Source organism: Coregonus lavaretus (assembly GCF_964263955.1).
Source record: "Coregonus lavaretus genome assembly, contig: HAP1_SCAFFOLD_713, whole genome shotgun sequence".
Taxonomy (NCBI): domain Eukaryota; kingdom Metazoa; phylum Chordata; class Actinopteri; order Salmoniformes; family Salmonidae; genus Coregonus; species Coregonus lavaretus.
This window is the reverse complement of record NW_028164877.1, coordinates 1-18,777: the sequence shown is the minus strand read 5'-3', so window position 1 is coordinate 18,777 and position 18,777 is coordinate 1.

The window sequence follows — 18,777 nt, the reverse complement described above, 5'->3', positions numbered from 1 at the left end:
CTAGCTGCTGCCGATCGATGTTTCGGTGTTTGTCTTGTTTAGTCGTTATTGTCTACACCTGTTTCACATTATGTTTGATTGTGTTCCCTTTAATACCCTCTGTGTCTCATTGTGTATTGTGCGTTATTGTTTTGGTCTTTGCGCCAGTTGCCCTTGTGTGCGGGTTTTGTTATTTTCCCTCGCTGTTCGAGGTTGCCAGTGTACTTTGTTTTGTTGCACTGTATCTAGTAAAAGTTCTGCCAGTAGCTCGGTGTCCTGCTCTTGACTTCGCCTACCGCATACACGTCGCCCTGACAGCAGCACTCCACCAATCAGGCCTTTATGGTAGAGTGGCCAGACGGAAGCCACTCCTCAGTAAAAGGCATGGGAGCCCACTTGGAGTTTAACAAAAGGCACCTAAAGGACTCTCAGACCTTGAGAAACAAGATTCTCTGGTCTAATGAAACCAAGCTTGAACTCTTTGGCCTGAATGATGGAGGACACTGTGTTCTTGGGGAAATTCAATGCTGCAGAATTTCTTTCGTACCCTTCCCCAGATCTGTGCCCAGACACAATCCTGTCTCGGAGCTCTACGGACAACTTCATGGCTTGGTTTTTGTTCTGACATGCAATGTCAACTGTTGGACCTTATATAGACAGGTGTGTGCCTTTCCAAATCATGTCCAATCAATTTAATTTATCACAGGTGGACTCCAATGAAGTTGTAGAAACATCTCAAGGATGATCAATGGAAACAGAATGCACTTGAGCTCAATTTCGAGTCTCATAGCAAAGGGTCTGAACACTATTTCTGTTTTTCTTAAACATTTGTATAAATTTGCAAACATTTCTAAAAACCTTTTTTCGCTTTGTCATCATGTAACAGCAGTATGTAGAGCAGCAGTATGTAGAGCAGTAGTATGTAGAGCAGTAACAGCAGTATGTAGAGCAGCAGTATGTAGAGCAGTAGCAGCAGTATGTAGAGCAGTAACAGCAGTATGTAGAGCAGTAATAGCAGTATGTAGAGCAGCAGTATGTAGAGCAGTAACAGCAGTATGTAGAGCAGTAACATCAGTATGTAGAGCAGCAGTATGTAGAGCAGTAACAGCAGTATGTAGAGCAGTAACAGCAGTATGTAGAGCAGTAGCAGCAGTATGTAGAGCAGTAACAGCAGTATGTAGAGCAGTAGCAGCAGTATGTAGAGCAGTAACAGCAGTATGTAGAGCAGTAACAGCAGTATGTAGAGCAGCAGTATGTAGAGCAGTAACAGCAGTATGTAGAGCAGTAACAGCAGTATGTAGAGCAGTAGCAGCAGTATGTAGAGCAGTAACAGCAGTATGTAGAGCAGTAACAGCAGTATTTAGAGCAGTAGCAGCAGTATGTAGAGCAGTAACAGCAGTATTTAGAGCAGTAACAGCAGTATGTAGAGCAGTAGCAGCAGTATGTAGAGCAGCAGTATGTAGAGCAGTAGCAGCAGTATGTAGAGCAGTAACAGCAGTATGTAGAGCAGCAGTATGTAGAGCAGTAACAGCAGTATGTAGAGCAGTAGCAGCAGTATGTAGAGCAGCAGTATGTAGAGCAGTAACAGCAGTATGTAGAGCAGTAGCAGCAGTATGTAGAGCAGCAGTATGTAGAGCAGTAACAGCAGTATGTAGAGCAGTAGCAGCAGTATGTAGAGCAGTAGTATGTAGAGCAGTAACAGCAGTATGTAGAGCAGTAACAGCAGTATGTAGAGCAGTAACAGCAGTATGTAGAGCAGTAGCAGCAGTATGTAGAGCAGTAGTATGTAGAGCAGTAACAGCAGTATGTAGAGCAGTAACAGCAGTATGTAGAGCAGTAACAGCAGTATGTAGAGCAGTAGCAGCAGTATGTAGAGCAGTAGTATGTAGAGCAGTAACAGCAGTATGTAGAGCAGCAGTATGTAGAGCAGCAGTATGTAGAGCAGTAACAGCAGTATGTAGAGCAGTAACAGCAGTATGTAGAGCAGTAGCAGCAGTATGTAGAGCAGTAGCAGCAGTATGTAGAGCAGCAGTATGTAGAGCAGTAACAGCAGTATGTAGAGCAGTAACAGCAGTATGTAGAGCAGCAGTATGTAGAGCAGTAACAGCAGTATGTAGAGCAGTAACAGCAGTATGTAGAGCAGTAACAGCAGTATGTAGAGCAGTAACAGCAGTATGTAGAGCAGTAACAGCAGTATGTAGAGCAGTAACAGCAGTATGTAGAGCAGCAGTATGTAGAGCAGTAACAGCAGTATGTAGAGCAGTAGCAGCAGTATGTAGAGCAGTAACAGCAGTATGTAGAGCAGCAGTATGTAGAGCAGTAGCAGCAGTATGTAGAGCAGTAACAGCAGTATGTAGAGCAGTAACAGCAGTATGTAGAGCAGTAGCAGCAGTATGTAGAGCAGCAGTATGTAGAGCAGTAACAGCAGTATGTAGAGCAGTAGCAGCAGTATGTAGAGCAGTAACAGCAGTATGTAGAGCAGCAGTATGTAGAGCAGCAGTATGTAGAGCAGTAACAGCAGTATGTAGAGCAGTAACAGCAGTATGTAGAGCAGTAACAGCAGTATGTAGAGCAGCAGTATGTAGAGCAGCAGTATGTAGAGCAGTAACAGCAGTATGTAGAGCAGTAACAGCAGTATGTAGAGCAGTAACAGCAGTATGTAGAGCAGCAGTATGTAGAGCAGTAACAGCAGTATGTAGAGCAGTAACAGCAGTATGTAGAGCAGTAGCAGCAGTATGTGGAGCAGTAACAGCAGTATGTAGAGCAGCAGTATGTAGAGCAGTAACAGCAGTATGTAGAGCAGTAGCAGCAGTATGTAGAGCAGTAACAGCAGTATGTAGAGCAGTAGCAGCAGTATGTAGAGCAGTAACAGCAGTATGTAGAGCAGCAGTATGTAGAGCAGTAACAGCAGTATGTAGAGCAGTAACAGCAGTATGTAGAGCAGTAACAGCAGTATGTAGAGCAGTAACAGCAGTATGTAGAGCAGTAACAGCAGTATGTAGAGCAGCAGTATGTAGAGCAGTAACAGCAGTATGTAGAGCAGTAGCAGCAGTATGTAGAGCAGTAACAGCAGTATGTAGAGCAGTAACAGCAGTATGTAGAGCAGTAACAGCAGTATGTAGAGCAGCAGTATGTAGAGCAGCATTATGTAGAGCAGTAACAAGAAATTTGATCATATTACTCCAGTGCTAGCTTCCCTACACTGGCTTCCTGTTAAGGCAAGGGCTGATTTCAAGGTTTTACTGTTAACCTATAAAGCGTTACATGGGCTTGCTCCTACCTATCTTTCCGAGTTGGTCCTGCCGTACATACCAATACGTACGCTACGGTCACAAGACGCAGGCCTCCTAATTGTCCCTAGAATTTCTAAGCAAACAGCGGGAGGCAGGGCTTTCTCCTATAGATCTCCATTTTTATGGAACAGTCTGCCTACCCATGTGAGAGACGCAGACTCGGTCTCAACCTTTAAGTCTTTACTGAAGACTTATCTCTTCAGTAGGTCATATGATTGAGTGTAGTCTGGCCCAGGAGTGTGAAGGTGAACGGAAAGGCTCTGGAGCAACGAACAGCCCTTGCTGTCTCTGCCGGGCCGGTTCCCCTCTCCACTGGGGTTCTCTGCCTCTAACCCTGTTGCAGGGGCTGAGTCACTGGCTTGCTGGTGCTCTTTCATGCCGTCCCTGGGAGGGGTGCGTCACTTGAGTGGGTTGAGTTACTGACGTGATCTTCCTGTCTGGGTTGGCGCCCCCCCTTGGTTTGTGCTGTGGTGGAGACCTCTGTGGGCTATACTCGGCCTTGTCTCAGGATTGTAAGTTGGTGGTTGAGGATATCCCTCTAGTGGTGCGGGGGCTGTGCTTTGGCAGAGTGGGTGGGGTTATATCCTTCCTGTTTGGCCCTGTCCGGGGGTTTCTTCGGATGGGGCCACAGTGTCTCCGGACCGCTCCTGTCTCAGCCTCCAGTATTTATGCTGCAGTAGTTTATGTGTCGGGGGGCTGGGGTTAGTTGGTTATACCTGGAGTACTTCTCCTGTCTTATCCAGTGTCCTGTGTGAATTTAAGTATGCTCTCTCTAATTCTCTCGTTCTCTCTTTCTCTCTGAGAACCTGAGCCCTAGGACCATACGTCAGGACTACCGGGCATGATGACACCTTGCTGTCCCCAGTCCGCCTGGCCTTGCTGCTATTCCAGTTTCAACTGTTCTGCCTGCGGTTACGAAACCCCTACCTGTCCCAGACCTGCTGTTTTCAACTCTTAATGATCGGCTATGAAAAGCCAACTGAGAGACCTGAGCCCTAGGACCATACGTCGGGACTACCGGCCGTGGTGACTCCTTGCTGTCCCCAGTCCGCCTGGCCTTGCTGCTATTCCAGTTTCAACTGTTCTGCCTGCGGTTATGGAACCCCTACCTGTCCCAGACCTGCTGTTTTCAACTCTTAATGATCGGCTATGAAAAGCCAACTGAGATTTATTCCTGATTATTATTTGACCATGCTTGTCACTTATGAACATTTTTGAACATCTTGGCATGGTTCTGTTATAATCTCCACCCGGCACAGCCAGAAGAGGACTGGCCACCCCTCATAGCCTGGTTCCTCTCTAGGTTTCTTCCTAGGTTTTCGCCTTTCTAGGGAGTTTTTCCTAGCCACCGTGCTTCTACACCTGCATTACTAGCTGTTTGGGGTTTTAGGCTGGGTTTCTGTACAGCACTTCGAGATATTAGCTGATGTAAGAAGGGCTATATAAAATAAAATTGATTGATTGATAACAGCAGTATGTAGAGCAGCAGTATGTAGAGCAGCAGTATGTAGAGCAGTAACAGCAGTATGTAGAGCAGTAACAGCAGTATGTAGAGCAGTAACAGCAGTATGTAGAGCAGTAACAGCAGTATGTAGAGCAGCAGTATGTAGAGCAGTAGCAGCAGTATGTAGAGCAGTAACAGCAGTATGTAGAGCAGTAACAGCAGTATGTAGAGCAGCAGTATGTAGAGCAGTAACAGCAGTATGTAGAGCAGCAGTATGTAGAGCAGTAGCAGCAGTATGTAGAGCAGTAACAGCAGTATGTAGAGCAGTAGCAGCAGTATGTAGAGCAGTAATAGCAGTATGTAGAGCAGCAGTATGTAGAGCAGTAGCAGCAGTATGTAGAGCAGTAACAGCAGTATGTAGAGCAGTAGCAGCAGTATGTAGAGCAGTAACAGCAGTATGTAGAGCAGTAGCAGCAGTATGTAGAGCAGTAGCAGCAGTATGTAGAGCAGCAGTATGTAGAGCAGTAGCAGCAGTATGTAGAGCAGTAGCAGCAGTATGTAGAGCAGCAGTATGTAGAGCAGTAACAGCAGTATGTAGAGCAGCAGTATGTAGAGCAGTAGCAGCAGTATGTAGAGCAGTAGCAGCAGTATGTAGAGCAGTAGCAGCAGTATGTAGAGCAGTAACAGCAGTATGTAGAGCAGTAACAGCAGTATGTAGAGCAGCAGTATGTAGAGCAGTAACAGCAGTATGTAGAGCAGTAACAGCAGTATGTAGAGCAGTAACAGCAGTATGTAGAGCAGTAACAGCAGTATGTAGAGCAGTAACAGCAGTATGTAGAGCAGTAACAGCAGTATGTAGAGCAGTAACAGCAGTATGTAGAGCAGTAACAGCAGTATGTAGAGCAGTAACAGCAGTATGTAGAGCAGTAACAGCAGTATGTAGAGCAGTAACAGCAGTATGTAGAGCAGTAACAGCAGTATGTAGAGCAGCAGTATGTAGAGCAGTAGCAGCAGTATGTAGAGCAGTAACAGCAGTATGTAGAGCAGTAGCAGCAGTATGTAGAGCAGTAACAGCAGTATGTAGAGCAGTAGCAGCAGTATGTAGAGCAGTAACAGCAGTATGTAGAGCAGCAGTATGTAGAGCAGTAGCAGCAGTATGTAGAGCAGCAGTATGTAGAGCAGTAACAGCAGTATGTAGGGCAGTAGCAGCAGTATGTAGAGCAGCAGTATGTAGAGCAGTAACAGCAGTATGTAGAGCAGTAACAGCAGTATGTAGAGCAGTAACAGCAGTATGTAGAGCAGCAGTATGTAGAGCAGTAACAGCAGTATGTAGAGCAGTAGCAGCAGTATGTAGAGCAGTAACAGCAGTATGTAGAGCAGCAGTATGTAGAGCAGCAGTATGTAGAGCAGTAACAGCAGTATGTAGAGCAGTAGCAGCAGTATGTAGAGCAGCAGTATGTAGAGCAGTAGCAGCAGTATGTAGAGCAGTAACAGCAGTATGTAGAGCAGCAGTATGTAGAGCAGTAACAGCAGTATGTAGAGCAGTAACAGCAGTATGTAGAGCAGTAGCAGCAGTATGTAGAGCAGTAACAGCAGTATGTAGAGCAGCAGTATGTAGAGCAGTAGCAGCAGTATGTAGAGCAGTAACAGCAGTATGTAGAGCAGTAACAGCAGTATGTAGAGCAGTAACAGCAGTATGTAGAGCAGCCTAATGTAGAGCAGTAACAGCAGTATGTAGAGCAGTAACAGCAGTATGTAGAGCAGTAACAGCAGTATGTAGAGCAGTAACAGCAGTATGTAGAGCAGTAACAGCAGTATGTAGAGCAGTAACAGCAGTATGTAGAGCAGTAACAGCAGTATATAGAGCAGTAGCAGCAGTATGTAGAGCAGTAGCAGCAGTATGTAGAGCAGTAGCAGCAGTATGTAGAGCAGTAACAGCAGTATGTAGAGCAGCAGTATGTAGAGCAGTAACAGCAGTATGTAGAGCAGTAACAGCAGTATGTAGAGCAGCAGTATGTAGAGCAGTAACAGCAGTATGTAGAGCAGTAACAGCAGTATGTAGAGCAGTAACAGCAGTATGTAGAGCAGCAGTATGTAGAGCAGTAACAGCAGTATGTAGAGCAGTAACAGCAGTATGTAGAGCAGTAACAGCAGTATGTAGAGCAGCAGTATGTAGAGCAGTAACAGCAGTATGTAGAGCAGTAACAGCAGTATGTAGAGCAGTAACAGCAGTATGTAGAGCAGTAACAGCAGTATGTAGAGCAGTAGCAGCAGTATGTAGAGCAGTAGCAGCAGTATGTAGAGCAGTAGCAGCAGTATGTAGAGCAGTAACAGCAGTATGTAGAGCAGCAGTATGTAGAGCAGTAACAGCAGTATGTAGAGCCGTAACAGCAGTATGTAGAGCAGTAACAGCAGTATGTAGAGCAGCAGTATGTAGAGCAGTAACAGCAGTATGTAGAGCAGTAACAGCAGTATGTAGAGCAGTAACAGCAGTATGTAGAGCAGCAGTATGTAGAGCAGTAACAGCAGTATGTAGAGCAGTAGCAGCAGTATGTAGAGCAGTAACAGCAGTATGTAGAGCAGTAACAGCAGTATGTAGAGCAGTAACAGCAGTATGTAGAGCAGTAACAGCAGTATGTAGAGCAGTAACAGCAGTATGTAGAGCAGTAACAGCAGTATGTAGAGCAGCAGTATGTAGAGCAGTAACAGCAGTATGTAGAGCAGTAACAGCAGTATGTAGAGCAGTAACAGCAGTATGTAGAGCAGTAACAGCAGTATGTAGAGCAGTAACAGCAGTATGTAGAGCAGCAGTATGTAGAGCAGTAGCAGCAGTATGTAGAGCAGTAACAGCAGTATGTAGAGCAGTAACAGCAGTATGTAGAGCAGCAGTATGTAGAGCAGTAACAGCAGTATGTAGAGCAGTAACAGCAGTATGTAGAGCAGTAACAGCAGTATGTAGAGCAGTAGCAGCAGTATGTAGAGCAGTAACAGCAGTATGTAGAGCAGTAACAGCAGTATGTAGAGCAGTAACAGCAGTATGTAGAGCAGTAACAGCAGTATGTAGAGCAGTAACAGCAGTATGTAGAGCAGTAACAGCAGTATGTAGAGCAGTAACAGCAGTATGTAGAGCAGTAGTATGTAGAGCAGCAGTATGTAGAGCAGTAGCAGCAGTATGTAGAGCAGTAACAGCAGTATGTAGAGCAGCAGTATGTAGAGCAGTAACAGCAGTATGTAGAGCAGTAGCAGCAGTATGTAGAGCAGCAGTATGTAGAGCAGTAGCAGCAGTATGTAGAGCAGTAACAGCAGTATGTAGAGCAGTAACAGCAGTATGTAGAGCAGTAGCAGCAGTATGTAGAGCAGTAGCAGCAGTATGTAGAGCAGCAGTATGTAGAGCAGTAGCAGCAGTATGTAGAGCAGTAGCAGCAGTATGTAGAGCAGCAGTATGTAGAGCAGTAACAGCAGTATGTAGAGCAGTAGCAGCAGTATGTAGAGCAGTAACAGCAGTATGTAGAGCAGTAACAGCAGTATGTAGAGCAGTAACAGCAGTATGTAGAGCAGCAGTATGTAGAGCAGTAGCAGCAGTATGTAGAGCAGTAGCAGCAGTATGTAGAGCAGTAGCAGCAGTATGTAGAGCAGTAACAGCAGTATGTAGAGCAGTAACAGCAGTATGTAGAGCAGTAGCAGCTGTATGTAGAGCAGTAACAGCAGTATGTAGAGCAGTAACAGCAGTATGTAGAGCAGCAGTATGTAGAGCAGTAACAGCAGTATGTAGAGCAGTAACAGAAGTATGTAGAGCAGTAACAGCAGTATGTAGAGCAGTAACAGCAGTATGTAGAGCAGTAACAGCAGTATGTAGAGCAGCAGTATGTAGAGCAGTAGCAGCAGTATGTAGAGCAGTAACAGCAGTATGTAGAGCAGTAACAGCAGTATGTAGAGCAGTAACAGCAGTATGTAGAGCAGTAACAGCAGTATGTAGAGCAGTAACAGCAGTATGTAGAGCAGCAGTATGTAGAGCAGTAACAGCAGTATGTAGAGCAGTAACAGCAGTATGTAGAGCAGTAGCAGCAGTATGTAGAGCAGTAGCAGCAGTATGTAGAGCAGTAACAGCAGTATGTAGAGCAGTAGCAGCAGTATGTAGAGCAGTAGCAGCAGTATGTAGAGCAGTAACAGCAGTATGTAGAGCAGTAGCAGCAGTATGTAGAGCAGTAACAGTAGTATGTAGAGCAGTAACAGCAGTATGTAGAGCAGTAACAGCAGTATGTAGAGCAGCAATATGTAGAGCAGTAACAGCAGTATGTAGAGCAGTAACAGCAGTATGTAGAGCAGTAACAGCAGTATGTAGAGCAGCAGTATGTAGAGCAGTAGCAGCAGTATGTAGAGCAGTAACAGCAGTATGTAGAGAAGTAACAGCAGTATGTAGAGCAGCAGTATGTAGAGCAGCAGTATGTAGAGCAGTAGCTGCAGTATGTAGAGCAGTAACAGCAGTATGTAGAGCAGTAACAGCAGTATGTAGAGCAGTAGCAGCAGTATGTAGAGCAGCAGTATGTAGAGCAGTAACAGCAGTATGTAGAGCAGTAGCAGCAGTATGTAGAGCAGTAACAGCAGTATGTAGAGCAGTAACAGCAGTATGTAGAGCAGTAACAGCAGTATGTAGAGCAGTAACAGCAGTATGTAGAGCAGTAACAGCAGTATGTAGAGCAGCAGTATGTAGAGCAGTAACAGCAGTATGTAGAGCAGTAACAGCAGTATGTAGAGCAGTAACAGCAGTATGTAGAGCAGCAGTATGTAGAGCAGTAACAGCAGTATGTAGAGCAGTAGCAGCAGTATGTAGAGCAGTAACAGCAGTATGTAGAGCAGTAACAGCAGTATGTAGAGCAGTAACAGCAGTATGTAGAGCAGTAACAGCAGTATGTAGAGCAGTAACAGCAGTATGTAGAGCAGCAGTATGTAGAGCAGTAACAGCAGTATGTAGAGCAGTAGCAGCAGTATGTAGAGCAGTAACAGCAGTATGTAGAGCAGTAGCAGCAGTATGTAGAGCAGCAGTATGTAGAGCAGTAACAGCAGTATGTAGAGCAGCAGTATGTAGAGCAGTAACAGCAGTATGTAGAGCAGCAGTATGTAGAGCAGTAACAGCAGTATGTAGAGCAGTAACAGCAGTATGTAGAGCAGCAGTATGTAGAGCAGTAGCAGCAGTATGTAGAGCAGTAACAGCAGTATGTAGAGCAGCAGTATGTAGAGCAGTAACAGCAGTATGTAGAGCAGCAGTATGTAGAGCAGTAACAGCAGTATGTAGAGCAGTAACAGCAGTATGTAGAGCAGTAGCAGCAGTATGTAGAGCAGTAACAGCAGTATGTAGAGCAGTAACAGCAGTATGTAGAGCAGTAACAGCAGTATGTAGAGCAGTAACAGCAGTATGTAGAGCAGTAACAGCAGTATGTAGAGCAGTAGCAGCAGTATGTAGAGCAGCAGTATGTAGAGCAGTAACAGCAGTATGTAGAGCAGCAGTATGTAGAGCAGTAACAGCAGTGTGTAGAGCAGTAGCAGCAGTATGTAGAGCAGCAGTATGTAGAGCAGCAGTATGTAGAGCAGTAACAGCAGTATGTAGAGCAGTAGCAGCAGTATGTAGAGCAGCAGTATGTAGAGCAGTAACAGCAGTATGTAGAGCAGCAGTATGTAGAGCAGTAACAGCAGTATGTAGAGCAGTAACAGCAGTATGTAGAGCAGTAACAGCAGTATGTAGAGCAGCAGTATGTAGAGCAGTAACAGCAGTATGTAGAGCAGTAACAGCAGTATGTAGAGCAGTAGCAGCAGTATGTAGAGCAGTAGCAGCAGTATGTAGAGCAGTAACAGCAGTATGTAGAGCAGTAGCAGCAGTATGTAGAGCAGTAGCAGCAGTATGTAGAGCAGTAACAGCAGTATGTAGAGCAGTAGCAGCAGTATGTAGAGCAGTAACAGTAGTATGTAGAGCAGTAACAGCAGTATGTAGAGCAGTAACAGCAGTATGTAGAGCAGCAATATGTAGAGCAGTAACAGCAGTATGTAGAGCAGTAACAGCAGTATGTAGAGCAGTAACAGCAGTATGTAGAGCAGCAGTATGTAGAGCAGTAGCAGCAGTATGTAGAGCAGTAACAGCAGTATGTAGAGAAGTAACAGCAGTATGTAGAGCAGCAGTATGTAGAGCAGCAGTATGTAGAGCAGTAGCTGCAGTATGTAGAGCAGTAACAGCAGTATGTAGAGCAGTAACAGCAGTATGTAGAGCAGTAGCAGCAGTATGTAGAGCAGCAGTATGTAGAGCAGTAACAGCAGTATGTAGAGCAGTAGCAGCAGTATGTAGAGCAGTAACAGCAGTATGTAGAGCAGTAACAGCAGTATGTAGAGCAGTAACAGCAGTATGTAGAGCAGTAACAGCAGTATGTAGAGCAGTAACAGCAGTATGTAGAGCAGCAGTATGTAGAGCAGTAACAGCAGTATGTAGAGCAGTAACAGCAGTATGTAGAGCAGTAACAGCAGTATGTAGAGCAGCAGTATGTAGAGCAGTAACAGCAGTATGTAGAGCAGTAGCAGCAGTATGTAGAGCAGTAACAGCAGTATGTAGAGCAGTAACAGCAGTATGTAGAGCAGTAACAGCAGTATGTAGAGCAGTAACAGCAGTATGTAGAGCAGTAACAGCAGTATGTAGAGCAGCAGTATGTAGAGCAGTAACAGCAGTATGTAGAGCAGTAGCAGCAGTATGTAGAGCAGTAACAGCAGTATGTAGAGCAGTAGCAGCAGTATGTAGAGCAGCAGTATGTAGAGCAGTAACAGCAGTATGTAGAGCAGCAGTATGTAGAGCAGTAACAGCAGTATGTAGAGCAGCAGTATGTAGAGCAGTAACAGCAGTATGTAGAGCAGTAACAGCAGTATGTAGAGCAGCAGTATGTAGAGCAGTAGCAGCAGTATGTAGAGCAGTAACAGCAGTATGTAGAGCAGCAGTATGTAGAGCAGTAACAGCAGTATGTAGAGCAGCAGTATGTAGAGCAGTAACAGCAGTATGTAGAGCAGTAACAGCAGTATGTAGAGCAGTAGCAGCAGTATGTAGAGCAGTAACAGCAGTATGTAGAGCAGTAACAGCAGTATGTAGAGCAGTAACAGCAGTATGTAGAGCAGTAACAGCAGTATGTAGAGCAGTAACAGCAGTATGTAGAGCAGTAGCAGCAGTATGTAGAGCAGCAGTATGTAGAGCAGTAACAGCAGTATGTAGAGCAGCAGTATGTAGAGCAGTAACAGCAGTGTGTAGAGCAGTAGCAGCAGTATGTAGAGCAGCAGTATGTAGAGCAGCAGTATGTAGAGCAGTAACAGCAGTATGTAGAGCAGTAGCAGCAGTATGTAGAGCAGCAGTATGTAGAGCAGTAACAGCAGTATGTAGAGCAGCAGTATGTAGAGCAGTAACAGCAGTATGTAGAGCAGTAACAGCAGTATGTAGAGCAGTAACAGCAGTATGTAGAGCAGTAACAGCAGTATGTAGAGCAGCAGTATGTAGAGCAGTAACAGCAGTATGTAGAGCAGCAGTATGTAGAGCAGTAACAGCAGTATGTAGAGCAGCAGTATGTAGAGCAGTAACAGCAGTATGTAGAGCAGTAACAGCAGTATGTAGAGCAGTAGCAGCAGTATGTAGAGCAGTAACAGCAGTATGTAGAGCAGTAACAGCAGTATGTAGAGCAGCAGTATGTAGAGCAGTAGCAGCAGTATGTAGAGCGGTAACAGCAGTATGTAGAGCAGTAACAGCAGTATGTAGAGCAGCAGTATGTAGAGCAGCAGTATGTAGAGCAGTAACATCAGTATGTAGAGCAGTAACAGCAGTATGTAGAGCAGCAGTATGTAGAGCAGTAACAGCAGTATGTAGAGCAGTAACAGCAGTATGTAGAGCAGTAACAGCAGTATGTAGAGCAGTAGCAGCAGTATGTAGAGCAGCAGTATGTAGAGCAGTAACAGCAGTATGTAGAGCAGCAGTATGTAGAGCAGTAACAGCAGTATGTAGAGCAGTAGCAGCAGTATGTAGAGCAGTAACAGCAGTATGTAGAGCAGTAACAGCAGTATGTAGAGCAGCAGTATGTAGAGCAGTAACAGCAGTATGTAGAGCAGTAACAGCAGTATGTAGAGCAGCAGTATGTAGAGCAGTAACAGCAGTATGTAGAGCAGTAGCAGCAGTATGTAGAGCAGCAGTATGTAGAGCAGCAGTATGTAGAGCAGTAACAGCAGTATGTAGAGCAGTAACAGCAGTATGTAGAGCAGTAACAGCAGTATGTAGAGCAGTAACAGCAGTATGTAGAGCAGTAACAGCAGTATGTAGAGCAGCAGTATGTAGAGCAGTAACAGCAGTATGTAGAGCAGTAACAGCAGTATGTAGAGCAGTAGCAGCAGTATGTAGAGCAGCAGTATGTGGAGAAGTAGCAGCAGTATGTAGAGCAGTAACAGCAGTATGTAGAGCAGCAGTATGTAGAGCAGTAACAGCAGTATGTAGAGCAGCAGTATGTAGAGCAGTAACAGCAGTATGTAGAGCAGTAACAGCAGTATGTAGAGCAGTAGCAGCAGTATGTAGAGCAGTAGCAGCAGTATGTAGAGCAGTAGCAGCAGTATGTAGAGCAGTAGCAGCAGTATGAAGAGCAGTAGCAGCAGTATGTAGAGCAGTAACAGCAGTATGTAGAGCAGTAACAGCAGTATGTAGAGCAGTAACAGCAGTATGTAGAGCAGTAACAGCAGTATGTAGAGCAGCAGTATGTAGAGCAGTAACAGCAGTATGTAGAGCAGTAGCAGCAGTATGTAGAGCAGTAACAGCAGTATGTAGAGCAGTAGTATGTAGAGCAGCAGTATGTAGAGCAGTAGCAGCAGTATGTAGAGCAGTAACAGCAGTATGTAGAGCAGCAGTATGTAGAGCAGTAACAGCAGTATGTAGAGCAGTAGCAGCAGTATGTAGAGCAGCAGTATGTAGAGCAGTAACAGCAGTATGTAGAGCAGTAACAGCAGTATGTAGAGCAGTAACAGCAGTATGTAGAGCAGTAACAGCAGTATGTAGAGCAGTAACAGCAGTATGTAGAGCAGTAGCAGCAGTATGTAGAGCAGTAACAGCAGTATGTAGAGCAGTAACAGCAGTATGTAGAGCAGCAGTATGTAGAGCAGTAACAGCAGTATGTAGAGCAGTAACAGCAGTATGTAGAGCAGCAGTATGTAGAGCAGCAGTATGTAGAGCAGTAGCAGCAGTATGTAGAGCAGTAACAGCAGTATGTAGAGCAGTAACAGCAGTATGTAGAGCAGTAGCAGCAGTATGTAGAGCAGCAGTATGTAGAGCAGTAACAGCAGTATGTAGAGCAGTAGCAGCAGTATGTAGAGCAGTAACAGCAGTATGTAGAGCAGTAACAGCAGTATGTAGAGCAGTAACAGCAGTATGTAGAGCAGTAACAGCAGTATGTAGAGCAGTAACAGCAGTATGTAGAGCAGTAGCAGCAGTATGTAGAGCAGTAGCAGCAGTATGTAGAGCAGTAACAGCAGTATGTAGAGCAGTAACAGCAGTATGTAGAGCAGTAACAGCAGTATGTAGAGCAGTAGCAGCAGTATGTAGAGCAGTAACAGCAGTATGTAGAGCAGTAACAGCAGTATGTAGAGCAGTAACAGCAGTATGTAGAGCAGTAACAGCAGTATGTAGAGCAGCAGTATGTAGAGCAGTAACAGCAGTATGTAGAGCAGTAGCAGCAGTATGTAGAGCAGTAACAGCAGTATGTAGAGCAGTAGCAGCAGTATGTAGAGCAGCAGTATGTAGAGCAGTAACAGCAGTATGTAGAGCAGCAGTATGTAGAGCAGTAACAGCAGTATGTAGAGCAGTAGCAGCAGTATGTAGAGCAGCAGTATGTAGAGCAGCAGTATGTAGAGCAGTAACAGCAGTATGTAGAGCAGTAGCAGCAGTATGTAGAGCAGCAGTATGTAGAGCAGTAACAGCAGTATGTAGAGCAGCAGTATGTAGAGCAGTAACAGCAGTATGTAGAGCAGTAGCAGCAGTATGTAGAGCAGCAGTATGTAGAGCAGCAGTATGTAGAGCAGTAACAGCAGTATGTAGAGCAGTAACAGCAGTATGTAGAGCAGTAACAGCAGTATGTAGAGCAGTAACAGCAGTATGTAGAGCAGCAGTATGTAGAGCAGTAACAGCAGTATGTAGAGCAGTAACAGCAGTATGTAGAGCAGTAACAGCAGTATGTAGAGCAGTAACAGCAGTATGTAGAGCAGTAACAGCAGTATGTAGAGCAGTAACAGCAGTATGTAGAGCAGCAGTATGTAGAGCAGTAACAGCAGTATGTAGAGCAGTAGCAGCAGTATGTAGAGCAGTAACAGCAGTATGTAGAGCAGTAGTATGTAGAGCAGCAGTATGTAGAGCAGTAGCAGCAGTATGTAGAGCAGTAACAGCAGTATGTAGAGCAGCAGTATGTAGAGCAGTAACAGCAGTATGTAGAGCAGTAGCAGCAGTATGTAGAGCAGCAGTATGTAGAGCAGTAACAGCAGTATGTAGAGCAGTAACAGCAGTATGTAGAGCAGTAACAGCAGTATGTAGAGCAGTAACAGCAGTATGTAGAGCAGTAACAGCAGTATGTAGAGTAGTAACAGCAGTATGTAGAGGCAGTAGCAGCAGTATGTAGAGCAGTAACAGCAGTATGTAGGCAGTAACAGCAGTATGTAGAGCAGCAGTATGTAGAGCAGTAACAGCAGTATGTAGAGCAGTAACAGCAGTATGTAGAGCAGTAACAGCAGTATGTAGAGCAGTAGCAGCAGTATGTAGAGCAGCAGTATGTAGAGCAGTAGCAGCAGTATGTAGAGCAGTAACAGCAGTATGTAGAGCAGTAACAGCAGTATGTAGAGCAGCAGTATGTAGAGCAGCAGTATGTAGAGCAGTAGCAGCAGTATGTAGAGCAGTAACAGCAGTATGTAGAGCAGTAACAGCAGTATGTAGAGCAGTAGCAGCAGTATGTAGAGCAGCAGTATGTAGAGCAGTAACAGCAGTATGTAGAGCAGTAACAGCAGTATGTAGAGCAGTAACAGCAGTATGTAGAGCAGTAGCAGCAGTATGTAGAGCAGTAACAGCAGTATGTAGAGCAGTAACAGCAGTATGTAGAGCAGTAACAGCAGTATGTAGAGCAGTAACAGCAGTATGTAGAGCAGTAACAGCAGTATGTAGAGCAGCAGTATGTAGAGCAGTAACAGCAGAATGTAGAGCAGTAGCAGCAGTATGTAGAGCAGTAACAGCAGTATGTAGAGCAGTAGCAGCAGTATGTAGATTAGCAGTATGTAGAGCAGTAACAGCAGTATGTAGAGCAGCAGTATGTAGAGCAGTAACAGCAGTATGTAGAGCAGTAGCAGCAGTATGTAGAGCAGCAGTATGTAGAGCAGCAGTATGTAGAGCAGTAACAGCAGTATGTAGAGCAGTAGCAGCAGTATGTAGAGCAGCAGTATGTAGAGCAGTAACAGCAGTATGTAGAGCAGCAGTATGTAGAGCAGTAACAGCAGTATGTAGAGCAGTAGCAGCAGTATGTAGAGCAGCAGTATGTAGAGCAGCAGTATGTAGAGCAGTAACAGCAGTATGTACAGCAGTAACAGCAGTATGTAGAGCAGTAACAGCAGTATGTAGAGCAGTAACAGCAGTATGTAGAGCAGTAACAGCAGTATGTAGAGCAGCAGTATGTAGAGCAGTAGCAGCAGTATGTAGAGCAGTAACAGCAGTATGTAGAGCAGCAGTATGTAGAGCAGTAACAGCAGTATGTAGAGCAGCAGTATGTAGAGCAGTAACAGCAGTATGTAGAGCAGTAACAGCAGTATGTAGAGCAGTAGCAGCAGTATGTAGAGCAGTAGCAGCAGTATGTAGAGCAGTAGCAGCAGTATGTAGAGCAGCAGTATGTAGAGCAGCAGTATGTAGAGCAGTAACAGCAGTATGTACAGCAGTAACAGCAGTATGTAGAGCAGTAACAGCAGTATGTAGAGCAGTAACAGCAGTATGTAGAGCAGTAGCAGCAGTATGTAGAGCAGCAGTATGTAGAGCAGTAGCAGCAGTATGTAGAGCAGTAACAGCAGTATGTAGAGCAGCAGTATGTAGAGCAGTAACAGCAGTATGTAGAGCAGCAGTATGTAGAGCAGTAACAGCAGTATGTAGAGCAGTAACAGCAGTATGTAGAGCAGTAGCAGCAGTATGTAGAGCAGTAGCAGCAGTATGTAGAGCAGTAGCAGCAGTATGTAGAGCAGCAGTATGTAGAGCAGTAACAGCAGTATGTAGAGCAGTAGCAGCAGTATGTAGAGCAGTAGCAGCAGTATGTAGAGCAGTAACAGCAGTATGTAGAGCAGTAGCAGCAGTATGTAGAGCAGTAGCAGCAGTATGTAGAGCAGCAGTATGTAGAGCAGTAACAGCAGTATGTAGAGGCAGCAGTATGTAGAGCAGTAACAGCAGTATGTAGAGCAGCAGTATGTAGAGCAGTAACAGCAGTATGTAGAGCAGCAGTATGTAGAGCAGTAGCAGCAGTATGTAGAGCAGCAGTATGTAGAGCAGTAACAGCAGTATGTAGAGCAGTAACAGCAGTATGTAGAGCAGTAACAGCAGTATGTAGAGCAGTAACAGCAGTATGTAGAGCAGTAGCAGCAGTATGTAGAGCAGTAGCAGCAGTATGTAGAGCAGTAGCAGCAGTATGTAGAGCAGTAGCAGCAGTATGTAGAGCAGTAACAGCAGTATGTAGAGCAGTAGCAGCAGTATGTAGAGCAGTAACAGCAGTATGTAGAGCAGTAACAGCAGTATGTAGAGCAGTAGCAGCAGTATGTAGAGCAGTAACAGCAGTATGTAGAGCAGTAACAGCAGTATGTAGATCAGTAACAGCAGTATGTAGAGCAGTAACAGCAGTATGTAGAGCAGTACCAGTATGTAGAGCAGTAACAGCAGTATGTAGAGCAGTAGCAGCAGTATGTAGAGCAGTAGCAGCAGTATGTAGAGCAGTAACAGCAGTATGTAGAGCAGTAACAGCAGTATGTAGAGCAGTAACAGCAGTATGTAGAGCAGTAGCAGCAGTATGTAGAGCAGTAACAGCAGTATGTAGAGCAGTAACAGCAGTATGTAGAGCAGTAGCAGCAGTATGTAGAGCAGTAACAGCAGTATGTAGAGCAGTAGCAGCAGTATGTAGAGCAGTAACAGCAGTATGTAGAGCAGTAACAGCAGTATGTAGAGCAGTAGCAGCAGTATGTAGAGCAGTAACAGCAGTATGTAGAGCAGTAACAGCAGTATGTAGAGCAGCAGTATGTAGAGCAGTAACAGCAGTATGTAGAGCAGTAACAGCAGTATGTAGAGCAGTAACAGCAGTATGTAGAGCAGTAACAGCAGTATGTAGAGCAGTAACAGCAGTATGTAGAGCAGCAGTATGTAGAGCAGTAACAGCAGTATGTAGAGCAGTAACAGCAGTATGTAGAGCAGCAGTATGTAGAGCAGTAACAGCAGTATGTAGAGCAGTAACAGCAGTATGTAGAGCAGTAACAGCAGTATGTAGAGCAGTAACAGCAGTATGTAGAGCAGAGTATGTAGAGCAGCAGTATGTAGAGCAGTAACAGCAGTATGTAGAGCAGCAGTATGTAGAGCAGTAACAGCAGTATGTAGAGCAGCAGTATGTAGAGCAGTAACAGCAGTATGTAGAGCAGTAACAGCAGTATGTAGAGCAGTAGCAGCAGTATGTAGAGCAGTAACAGCAGTATGTAGAGCAGTAACAGCAGTATGTAGAGCAGCAGTATGTAGAGCAGTAACAGCAGTATGTAGAGCAGCAGTATGTAGAGCAGTAACAGCAGTATGTAGAGCAGTAACAGCAGTATGTAGAGCAGTAACAGCAGTATGTAGAGCAGTAACAGCAGTATGTAGAGAGCAGCAGTATGTAGAGCAGTAACAGCAGTATGTAGAGCAGTAACAGCAGTATGTAGAGCAGCATATAGCAGCAGTATGTAGAGCAGTAACAGCAGTATGTAGAGCAGTAGCAGCAGTATGTAGAGCAGTAACAGCAGTATGTAGAGCAGTAACAGCAG